Source organism: Giraffa tippelskirchi, chromosome 8 (genome assembly GCF_054371585.1).
Source record: "Giraffa tippelskirchi isolate mGirTip1 chromosome 8, T2T-mGirTip1v1.2.pri, whole genome shotgun sequence".
Taxonomy (NCBI): Eukaryota; Metazoa; Chordata; class Mammalia; order Artiodactyla; family Giraffidae; genus Giraffa; species Giraffa tippelskirchi.
In genome coordinates this window covers 130,382,543-130,395,173 of record NC_137282.1, presented here as the reverse complement: position 1 = coordinate 130,395,173, position 12,631 = coordinate 130,382,543, and the positions used below count along the sequence as shown (strand labels likewise).

The 12,631-nt window shown below is 43.9% G+C and overlaps 1 protein-coding gene across 4 annotated transcripts in view; it reads left to right on the top strand.

Annotated features, from left to right (window-relative positions):
* Positions 1 to 12,631, top strand: part of MOCS1 (molybdenum cofactor synthesis 1) — a 386,238-nt gene that overhangs the window by 291,230 nt on the left and 82,377 nt on the right. Inside the window, exon 5 of one of the 4 annotated variants that reach the window (XM_081523252.1) lies at positions 11,964 to 12,367. The exons of the other annotated variants lie outside the window; for them this stretch is intronic. The gene's annotated coding sequence lies outside the window, so the exon portion shown is untranslated. The remainder of the gene's footprint in view (positions 1 to 11,963; positions 12,368 to 12,631) is intronic. 4 annotated transcript variants of the gene reach the window in all.

Genomic DNA, 12,631 nt, shown 5'->3' with positions numbered 1-12,631 from the left:
TAGCAAATAGGCAAAGGTATAAATGGGTATTGCACAAAAGATGAAAGATACATAACCAATAAAACAAGACAGTCATCACTGATCCAAAAAGTACAAATTAAGATCACAGCAAAATACCATTTTATATCCATTCAATTGGCAAAAAAAAGTCTTGAAATCTAGCAATACTAGGTTGGAAACGCTATGCATCCACAAAATTTCTTATCATGCAAGTGGAAATATAATTTGGTACAATCACTTTGGAAGATAGCATTAATAAATGCCACAGTGTGCAAAATTCTTTGCATAGACACACAGGAGGGGAGTGACTCAGTTGTAAAGTGTTGGACATTATCTCCTAAAGCTAAACCTGTTTTCTAAATATACCTCTTCTGAGAAAAGGAACTTCCTGGTCTCTTGTGATTGAGTGATCCATTTCTCCAGGGGATCTTCTTGACCCAGGAATTGAACCCAGGTCTCTTGCACTGCAGGCAGGTTCTTTACCAACTGAGCTATGAGGGAAACCTGGATGGTCCATGGGTCTAGTTTTGACCAATGAGTTCTAAGTGGAAGCGATATGTCACTACCATGCTGGAGCCCTGAAATGCTGATGCCAAAACCTTCAGGGCTCCCTTTTCTCCCTCTGGCATACCTACCATCAACATTTGAAGTGGTGACTATTTTGTCAGCCTAGGTCCTTAAGTGATTATAATAAGCAGAGCCTTTCTTCTTGACAACAAAAAGACAAAGCATGGTGAGAAATAAACCTTTGGTGTTTTAAGGCTTAGATTTTAAAGACTGTTACTGGAGCAAACTTCAGCTTATTCTGACTGATACATACACAACAGGAGACATGTAAAAGATTGTTCATAGCACTATTATTCCCAGTGGCTTTGGAAACCATCCAAATGCCTATCTCCTGAAGGAGAATGAATAAATTATGATATATTTACTGTGGCAATTATTCAGCAGAAAGAACAATATAAATGCAGTGACATATAATAATACATATGAACTTTAACCAAGTAAGTAAAGTGAAACAATCCAAAGGATTGTTTTTAAGTATAGTATAGAAAATTATATCAGATGCCTTTTTATAAAATTAAAAATACTAAAATGCAAACATAGACTCTTTATGCCAATAGTTGTAATAAAAAGGAAGCAGAAAAGTAGAAAAGTAATCAACACAAGATTCAGGATGGTGGTTCCCTGAAGCAGGAAGAACTAGGGCAGGGGATGGGTGAATCTGCATTGTTAGATGTAGGTGACTGGGGGGGGGTGGAAGGTGGAGCATATAAGATAATAATATAATAATGTAAGATATTATTAAATGCCAAGTCAGTCATGGGTTGATGATGAATGCTTTGTAAACCAAGGTTACAGCTAATCCATAATCCAATTCTATGTGAGATTGGTTTTTTAAAAAAACATGAGAGGCTGGTTCTATTGTGATTATATTTGAAAAGAGGGCTATATGGACAGATTCTCAAACATTCAGAGGTTGAGTTAAAATATGGAGGTGGGAGAATCTAGAGCCTGTCATACAGAGTGAAGTATGTCAGAAAGAGAAAGACAAATCTATATTAATGCCTATATATGGACTCTAGAAAAAATGGTACTGATGAACCTATTTGCAGGGCAGGAATAGAGACACAGATGGACTTGGGGACACAGATGGGGGATGGAGAGGGTGGGACGAACTGTGAGATTAGAGTAACATTGAAATATATACACTACCATGTGTAAACCAGATAACGAGTGGGAAGTTGCTGTATAGCACAGGGAGCTCAACCTGGTGCTCTAGGACAACCTAGAGGAGTGGGAGGGAAGATCAAGAGGGAAGTAATATGTGTATATTCATGGCTGGTTCATGTTATTGTATGGCAGAAACCAACACAACATTCTAAAGCAATTATCCTCCAATTAGAAATGAATTTTACAAGAAGTATGGATGTGCACCATCCATTAGCATTAAGCCCTGAGAGTAGGGTGACCCGAAGCCAGCGAATCATTCTAGTTGTTGCTCTTTTTGTAGGATCCCTCTCAGCCTGAGAGTTCCTGTATCATTCCTTTCCTTATAAGGTTCTTAGTTATATACCACAGTTGCAGACTGAGCAGGAGATAACTTCTGCAGGAAACAAAACCAATGAACAAGTATCATGGTCACTGACCTGTTGACCATCCTGTTCCTTTCCCAGGCATTGTTCCTGAGACTGGAAGTAGGATGGTACAAAGGAGATCTCAGGAAGGCAGGGAAATCATAGTTTGCTGGGACACAAGAGCAAATAAACCAGTGCCATGAAAACCAAATCCCTAAACCAGACTGTTGATGGGAGAAGAGGTAACAGTCAAGCTAAGACCTAAGGTACAAGTAGAATTCATCCAGATAAAGAGATGGAATTGTAGGGCTCAAGGATAAAAGATACTTGAAAAAGAGGGCATGTTTCAGGAAGAAAGAAGTGCAATCATCCCTCTTTAACCACGGGAGATACATTCCAAGACCCCCCAGTAGATGCCTTCAACCAGAGTACAAAACCCTATATAGACTATATTTTCTTCTCTGCATACACACATGTGTCAGTTTAATTTATAAACTGGGCACAGTAAGATATTAACAACAATAGTAAGATAGAACAGTGACACCAATATATCGGAATAAAAGTTATATGAATGTGATACCATGACAGTCCCATAACCCAGATGGCTGCTAAGTGACTGACGGGTGGGTAGTATGCACAGCATGATCACGCTGGCCAAGGGAATGAGTCACGTGCCAAGCAGGCTACAGCAGAATGGCACGGGGTTTCATCACACGACTCAGAATGGCTGTAATTCCAAGCTCATGGATTGTTTACTTCCGGAACTCCTCATCTCGTGTATTTTCGGCCCACAGTGGACCATGGGGAACTGAAGCTACAGAAAGCAAAGCCATGGATGATGGGAGACAGCTGTGTGTGTAAACATTCAAGACAAGGAGGGTTTGAACAACTATAAACTTTGGTTTGGCTGGACTGAAAAGGGAAAGAGGAAAGATGGCGAGAGGAAACATGAGAACAGATCATGCAGGATCATGTAGGAGTTTGGACTTGAGCCTGAGGGCACCTAATCATGTTTGGTGTGTGCTACTCAGGAGGAAAGTAGCAGGTTTGCCTTTTAGAAAAATGGTTCTGGGCCATTGTGTGCAAAGTGGATTATAGGGGTATGTTGCAGGGGGATCATTTAGAGGGTGTCTCAGCTTACCATGGGAAATGCATGACACATTATAGGGTTTTATTGAAAAGTTAACGAAGGACTGTTTACACAACCCAGAAAGGATGGTGCAGCACCTGGGGACTAGCACTAGTGAGAGCCTTTACTACACCAAGCCCAAAAGCTCAAGGGGAGAGAGTTGGAGTCGTAGGAAGCAGGGCCCTCCAACAGAAGCTGGGATGGTAGAAGAATGCAGCCAATGCCATGAGGGAGACAGGGGAGACCCCTCTCCTGTGAGCTCAGTGCATGCTTCCCGCTAGCCTGACCTAACCGGAAGGCAGATGTCATGAGAACCTCAGAGATGTGGCCTGTGGGAGTCAGCCTCCTGGGGCACAGGGAGGAGTGTGGAGGGGCAAATGAAGAAAAGTTTGCACATGAGGCTCTGGTGGTGATCTCAGCATTTTGGTGGCCTAGGCTAGGGGAATGACCCAGGAGACAAAGACATGAGGTGACTTGAAAGAGATTTAATAGGTCTACCTGCTTAGTAGACTTGTGATCAGTGGAAGAATGGGCATAAGAGCACTACAGACATGGACCATGAAAGAAGGGACCTCCTTTCCACCTCCCTGTGGGAGCATGAGGACAGAGGACTTCTAATACCCTTCAGCATCACCTCGTTCCTCTGTGGGAGGAGAATGGCTAGTACAGTAGGTCAGGATCTGACATCCATGGGCCATGCTTCACTAGTGGGGTAGAGTCACTGTCTCAGTGCCTTTACCTAGAATAGTTTTCCTTGTTTTTTCACATCTAGAAGCCTCCTAAGAAAGGCTGGCCAACCTCATCCATGGGTGGAGCTGGTCAGCTGAGCCAGGGCCCATCCTATGTTCAGGTCATATATTCCATCCAGTGATTGTGGGCAGGTGTATCTGCTCTAGATTCCTCGTCTCTCCTCTAGGGGTGTAAGGTCTAGACTTGCAGAGCTGGAGAGGGGAGGATCTTAATGAAACTGAGATTCAGATCCAAGCGACATTCTCCAGTCCACCACTAGCAGCAATTAGGATTCTAGCTCGGTTGCTGGTGTTTACCTTCCAATTGGTTCTGAGAAAACAAATGACACCCCCGAAACCCACCATGTTTGCTGTAGGTTGTCCACATGTGGTGTGGTGGTACCCATCACAGTGGCCCCCGAATGAACCTTTCAAAGGTCAGTCTTCAGCCAGTAAATGTCCACTAATGTCCTGACCAGCAGGGAGAGCTTTTAGACAGTAGTTAGTCAAAAAGTGGTCTTTTTGCCCCCAAATGAGAGCCACGGTTCAGAAACACCATCACTTGTGGCTGTCACTCATTTCATAAAGTACATTAAAGGGAAGTAAATTATGTTCTAAATCACGGGGTTGTGTTAGCAAATTGCAAATAACTAGGACTATGAAAACACAGCTGATGCAAGCTGAGCAGTGATCTATTTTATATGTGTGGGTGTGTGTAAATAATCACTTATATGTGCAAAGTTCACCACCTGCCTGTCTTGTGCACTGTAACAAAGGATTTAACATAGACCTGTAGAAGATCTGGAACAGCATGGGCTCAGAGGAGGATCAGCCAATAAACCCACCCACCTGGGAAAGGGGACGGCTTGCATGGGATTAATCGATTTCCTAGTGCAAAGGATCAGCAATACTAGGTTCACGCCATGCATCCGTAGCTTGAAATTATGTTTGTAAACTAAGCTTAATATTGCAGCCTACCAGCCACTTTAAATTTATTCATACCTACTTGTTCCAAACAGGATTGAGTGACTGTGCGTATTACGAAATATTTGCAATTTATAAAGCCATTCTCTTGTCTTTATATAAAGTCTAAAGTTCAAGAACCCCTTTGAGTATTATAGACAATTAAAGGTGTTAAGTTCAGATATCTGAGCACGGAGACATTCTCTGTGACGGAAGAGAATGCTTATTTCTATCTGAGAGCATCACCTTTAAATATGCAAAAGTAGCTGAGCTATAAACATAGGGGATTAGTTACAAGAAGTAGGCAATCCCAATGTCTTTGTCTCAGCATCTGTTTGTGGAGGAACTCAAAGTTTCCAGGGCAAGTCGTTTATTTTGGATGTGATCCCAGGAAGCCTAGGTTGGGGTGTGGGGAAATGAGACAAAAAAATGAGAGCAGCAATAAAGGGTGTGTTACTTGCCACTGTGGGCCCTGAAGCTTAATCCCATTGAAGAGTTCTGGGAACCACTGCAGGAAACGCCCCTCAGAGTTATCCCACCCATGAGGCAAGGAAGCTCACACCAACTCCCATCAGTCATCAGTTAAGAGATTCGTCTGTGTGTGTTACTGTATCCGAGGAAAGAACAACAAGTCTTCAGACAGAGAAGCAGGTGCTGGGAGATGGAAGTTGGACCAGTATGCATTGAAACAGAAGGGGTAGCAGGAATCTGGGTAGGACCAATAGCTCCTGCTATACCCAACTGGACACCTTTGGTTCTCTCTATCGTTATTTAGACAGCTGAGATGGAATGGGCGCTGTGGATGGCCGAAGAGGACACTAGTGATTGCATGGGGCCAGCCCATCCAGAAAGTACTGGGTATCCTGATATGATGAGTCCACCCAAGGACTGTGACATGGGGCCAAAGCGTTTACTGCAAAATGTCACTGAGTACTTTGCTTATGTCCAAAATTGTAAGGACTCAGAAGAAATGGATACATCTTTATAAAGCAGAAAGAGGTTGGTTGAGCCCGAGACACTAGCCTATGGTATGGCCTCCTATGGCCCATCTAAGCAATTCACATCTGGGTCTCTGCCATCACAGGGGATTTTGTGTTGTTGGAGGGATTCTCCCACTCTCCTGACAGCATCCCAAATTTTTCCCAAGGATATCTCCATCTACGATAATTACAAGGAATGACCATCTGCTCCAATATTCTTCACAAAATTTGGAGGAACTGTTCCTTAAGGCTGGTTCCACTCATCTAAACCATAAGTGAGCACCCAAGAATTCTGATCTAAAGCAGTGCCTCTCAGTTGTGGTTCTGAGAACCACTGCACCAACCGTGGGGAGGAAGTTGTTTAAAAAAGTAGCTTTCTGGGCTTCATCCTCCATCCACTGAATCTGAGCCTGAGAGCAGGTTATCTGCACTGTTAGGAAACAACTTGGGTGATTTTAATACATGACCTAGACCCATGGTTCTAAATTTTGCAACACAATAGAATCACCCGGGAAAGCATCTAACCACCGCAACCACTGTTCCTCACCACCTCTCATGCTCCCAGTGCTCAGGCCACACCTAAGACCAGTTCAGGCAGAATCCAAGAGTGATGTCTGGGCTTTCAGATGCTTTAAAACTTCCCAAGTGATTGCAGTGTGAGGCCAAATTTGAGAACCTGACCTCTAGCTAATAGAGATGATACTATTAAACGGTTGGCTGAGAAGCTAGAAGCTCTAATCTTTAAAGTGTTTTTTAAAACTGGCCTTAGAAGTCTTATCTAAGACTCTCAATTGACAAATGAGGAAGCTAAATCCCGATAGGTAAGCATTCAGCAGTCAAATAGCTGATTGAATATTCTTGAATATGCAAAATATGCAAAATATTGGTGTCTATACCCAGACAGCATTTAATAAGCCATTGTCTGATGTAGAATCAGATGCGTGTACCAGGCATTTCATTGCCTGACTTAAAAGAAATTTTTATGGCCTTGCTCTCTCTATAATTTTTAAAAACATCTTGATATTTCAGTGTCCTGACCACCTCCTTATAAGCAATAAAAGCAAGATTTGGAGGGCAAAAATGTAAACATTTTTTTTTAAATCCTCAAACAAGAATTAAGAAGTTTTACAAATCACATATTAAAAACTACAGACTTTTAGTAAGTGAAAGAATCACATACAGAGCTTTGCAGATACAAAAAGAGTACAAGATTGAAGTACCTTTGATTTTTATCTCAACTGTTCGCAAGCATATGCAAACTGCCATTACCAACTGCCATACTTGGGACTAGGTATATTACCATCGCCTTGTGAAATTCCCCAGGTGTGGAAATTAAAAAGTAACTCATTTATTGGTGCATTTTAGTTTTGGAGAAGCTTGTGTGCATTGAAACAGCATAAGGCACATCTTTAAGAACTGTTTTGTTTGCTTCCAGCATATTTTGCTTTGCAGAAAATTGCTAAAATAAGTAACATAACTTCAGTTCTTTCACTTCAGTGCACCCCACCTTATCTTTATTTTTTTATATTTACTTAATTGGCTGCATCGGGTCTTAGTTGGGGCACATGGCATCTCTTGTTGTGGCACATGGACTCTCTAGTTGTGGCTCTCTAGAGCATGGGCTCAGAAGTTGTGGCATGTGAGTTTAGTTGCTCCTTGGCGTGAGGGATCTTAGTTCCCTGACCAGGGACCGAACCCACATTCCTTGCATGGCAAGACGGATTCTTAACCACTGGACTACCAGGGAAATCCCCTTATCTTATGAAGACAGTCCCACTCCTAGAGAAGGATGAGACCAACTCCTGACTGTAGCCTCCTACAGCCAACACAGACTCAGTTCCCTCAGTGTACAATATGCCTGCATGGGAAATGCAATGCAATCAGTTTTATCCAGTCAATGTGCCAGGAAACCATCAATGGGTTTTGGTATTAGTAAAAGAGCTTTCAACTCAAGAGCTTTAAAATTGAATAAGAAGGACAAAAAAATAAAACCACCTCTTAAAAGGAAAATTATAGTTTTCCTGTAGGGGTATTTCCAGTATTATAAAGGCAATATAAAGGTAATTTAATTGCCTTTATAATACTGAAACCAAATATGCTTAGTCTGATTTTTCCTGGAGCCAAGGATCATTTGCTTCATACGTTGCACATTCTCATTTTTGTTTTCATGCTTCAAGACTCCTAGTGAAAAATATTAAGCATTCAAGGGAATAATCTGTATTTTTTCCTACCTTAGGTTTAGCCTAGTGCGTAGGAAACTTCACCTGGGACGTTGCTTGAAGTCACCCCTGAGCAGTTAGTGGGAGGCACTTTTGAGAGTTCAGTTCTGCCTGAAGTGACTCCTTTGGGAAAACATGACCTGCTCTGGCTCCCTCCCTCTCCCATGTGATGAGAGAGCTCACCTGTGGGATGCCCCTGCCACCTGGAGCAGCCCACTTTGGAGAGCCCGAGCAGGAGGCTAGAGTTTCAACACTATGACCTCTGTGTACGCCTAGTGAGATGCAAAAGTCACCCCAACTCTGTCACTTTATTCCAAAGTCTCTTGCTGTAGCATAATAAATATTTGACTTTTGTCCCAAGTTCCTGGCCCAGAGCTCCCAAAACCCTTGGAATTTACTATCTTTTGTGTGCTAGTGAAATGACTCCTGGGCTGGAGGAGAAGTCACTAGATAACTTCAGGATAGGACTAGTTGTCACAAAAACCAACCACGTGATGAGAATGTTGAAGGCTTCAGCCCCACCCCTCAACCTCCAGGGAAGGAAGAAGGGCAGGAGATTGAGTTCCATCACCAATGACCAATAATTCAATCAATCCTACCCACATAATGAAACAGCCAAAAGACCCGTAAATGTTGAGGTTCAAGGGACTTCACAGCTGGTGAACACACTGAGGTGCTAGGTGGGTGACACTTCTGGGGAAGGCATGGGGCCCTGGGCAACCCCTCATCCTTACCTTGCCCTGTGCTTCTCTTCCCTTCAGCTGCTAGTGTCAGAATGGGATTTTTAGACACCTAACTCCAGGTGGGTGTCAGCCCTCTGCTTGTGATGGTTTAATCTAACTGACCCTGTCTCTGTCTGAGAAGGGACAGTGACCCACCCCTGCTAGGGGCATGGCATCCTGGTTTTTCCCAACCTGGAGATACATGACTTCCTGGGTTAACAGCACCAAGAGGGAGAACAGCTTCCTCTCTAAGTTGAAGGTGGTTCTCATTGGCCCAGAGCTTCACTCTGTGTATCATAGTCTCTCCCCTAAAGCAGGTCCAACCTCTGTCACTGTGACTGTGGGGCTCAGACCTCGAACTACCTTTGCTTACACTTGCTTCTTAGACTTTCCTTTCCTGCCCAAACTGCTTCCCCAATTTCCAAAGCAAAATCTCTCATCTGGTATCTATGTGCTTAGTCAGGTATGTTTGGGAGAGAGGAAGTGGAGGCGTAATCTGCACAATGAGAAAAGCCCAGCTCAGCCAACAAGAAGACATTACACAGACAATAAAAAGAAGCATTTGCATAGGTATGAATAAAAGTAGAAATCTCAAACAGCTTCCTTTCTCCATCACAGGATATATAACCATCCCTTCCTATTCTCTTGCCCCTCTGCTTCCAAATGGATAGAGAGAGTTGATGGGTTGGTTTTGTCTTTTAGTGCCCAAGGTCATGGTGCTCAATTCCAGAAGGCAGAACCGAGAGGCTGAATGTTGCTTCAAATTCTGGTACAACGTAGGCCACCAGAGGCTTGGAAAGGTCCCCAGGGTTGAGAGAGCCATTGGCTTTTTATTAGTTACTGATTGCTATGTACCAAAATACTGCAGAAGTTAGACTAAAAGGACAAACAGCATCTTGTATAGTTTCTAAGGGCCAGGAATTTGGGAGTGGCTTAGTTTGGTAGTTCTGGCCCATGAAGTGACAGTTAGCTGTTGACCAGGGCACCAGGCATCTGGTGCCGAAGAATCTGCTACCGAGCTCACTCACGTGGGTGTTGGCAGGCCTTGGTTCCTCCCAGGCTGTTGGAAAGAGGACCACAGGGGCCCCTCTCTCCACAGGGCTCCCTCCAGGCTCAAAATACACGGCAACTGGCTTCTTCCAGAGCAGGTGATCCAAAAGGGAGAGAGAACCCAAAACAATGCTTCAATGTCTTTTATAGCTAGAGGTGGCTATGGCTGCATGCCGTTAATCACAAAGACCAATCCTGATACAAGGTGGGAGGAGATGACACAAGACTCTGGGTATCACTAGGCATGGGAATCATTGGGGGTGTTTGAGTCTGGGTATCACTAGATGGGAATCATTGCAGGTCATATTGGAAGCCAGCTACCATCCCCCTTGACCGTCCTACCTACCAAAGAGTGTCAGAAGGAGGAGGCCCTCGTCTATCTAGCAATCAAGGAATAATTGCTGTGCTTTTCAGTTCAGCTCCTCTTCCTTGTGCTTCTCTAAGGAACACTGTGAACTGGAAGAATCACTGACACTCTAGAGTCCCATGGAAACGCCATCTAGTGCTATTAAACTCCTCCTCCTCTGCTCATAACACTTGGACAGTCATGGCAGACAAAGTGGGTACGTTCACAGAATCTGGTAACCAATCACTATATTGTTATTAATAGAAGGTTATGGTCTCGAGTGGTCTTCCCTGGTGGCTCAGATGGTAAAGAATCTGCCTGCCGGAGACCCAGCTTTGACCCCTGGGTTGGGAAGATCCCCTGGAGAAGGAAATGGCAACCCACTCCAGTATTCTTGCCTGCAAAATTCCATGGACAGAGGACTCTGGTGGGCTACAGTCCCTGGGGTCGCAAAGAGTTGGACACGACTGAGTGCTAACACTGTCTCTAGTATATGACTGGTTCTTGGATCATGGCCTGCATTAGAAATGCAGGGGTTCAGGGAAATCCTAGGGTCAGGGGAGACTCTCTCTGAGACATTAAATTGTGGAAGTGGCTGCACCTGTTATGAGTCTCTGCTGACTAATCTTACTCCACCTGGAGAGGGCAGGGCTGTGGCCTGGGCCAGAGAAAGTGCAATTTCAAACAAGCCCTTTAATCTTTGTGGGTAGAATGGCTTCTGCCATCACAACTCTTCCTCTCTCATCTCAAAATACTCATTCTTAGATGCTTCTCAGGATATTTTTTGCTTCACCAGTGGGGAACCGATGCTGCCAGCAAACTGGTAGAAAAGAGAGACTGGATGCTGTCTTTAGAGTATTAAAGTCAGCCATGGCCTGGGGGATGCAAAGGCTAAGGAAAGACTACGGTCCTGAGAGCCTGATGCATTGCATTGGGTTTTTGGAGCATAAGCAAGGGGACATGTTCTGTAGCTCTTCAAGTGGGGTTTCTGCAAGGTTTAGAAAGAAGTGGCAAAGGTCATTGAGTTCACTGGACTACTACTGTGTTAAAAAAAAAAAATTGAATCAGGATAAGCTAGATTGTTTGGGCTTCCCAGGTGTCACAGTAGTTAAGGATTTTTTCCTGCCAATGCAGAAGGCGCAAGAGATGCAGATCCGATCCCTGGGTCAGGAAGATCTCCTAGAGAAGGAAATGACAGCTCACTCCAGTATTCTTGCCTGGAAAATTCCATGGACAGAGGAATGCAACTCCACAGTACCTGGAGCTGCAAAACACTGGACATGACTGAGTGGCTGAGCACACACACAAGTTAGATTGTACTGTAATAACACAGAATCTCTCCATCTTGGGGGCTCAAAGATGTGTTTTTCTGTCACACATCGTGTTCATAATGGATTAACTTGGTGGTTCTCATCATAGTCACTCAGGGACCCAGACTGGTGAAGCAGCTAAAATTTTGAACTTGACAGCTCATCTCACCAGAAGCAAAGAGCTCTCCTGGGAAGTCCCACACCAGATAGTCAATGCTCAGCCACAGACAGACACATGTCTCTCCCAGTCATTCCAACTCAAGATTCATTGGCTAAACTAGTCATAACACCCTAACCAACCACAAGGAACCAGGAATGGGAAAGATGGGTAAATATTTGGTGAACAGCATTATTGATGACTGCTCTGGCATCCAGTGAAGCTGAAACTCAGATTTCGTCTTCTCTTTTTGCTTTCTTGTCTGCCTTAATTCCCCCCAGGTAGCACTTCGTCTGTGTTAGTGTCGACAGCTGGCAACAGCAATGTGGGTCTAGAGACTGTAATAAGCACTGTGTTCTGGAAACATCACTCTTGTTTAGAGACGGCTATTGTACCTAAACGGGATGGATCTAGGATTGGTTCTATGACATCTCTGTGTCTTATTACACTTTGGAACTTTGGGAAAGTGGAACAGATGAGACTTCAAGTTGGAATTAATTCAACAATGCAGGTGCTGAAATGACTCCATTTACATTGGTGGAAGACATCCCAGAATCCTGCTGCTAGAGAAGGACCTAGGGTGCCTGGTACCAGGTATTGAAGTGTGAAGTCAAGATCACAGCAAGTACCAGGATGCAACACCAACGCATCAAAGGAAGAGGATGTACTTAAAGGACTATCTGAGGTATGGACAGAGTCAAGAGAATCAACAGGGAGGTTGAGCCACCCAAGGCTGTCAACAGCAGAAAACTGGTAATACCCTTAAATAAGAAAGGAGAGGAAAAAATGTTATCTTAGCCCCGTGAGAGAGAGAACTGGGGAGAAGGGGCTGCCAGATAGAAATCTACAGTGGTTTAGGCAAATAGCCACTGCTGGAAATGTGTCCCAAAGCAGGGAGAAAGCTAGAAGAAATATTCCAGTCTCTCTTCCCATCCTCCAGTCTATCAAT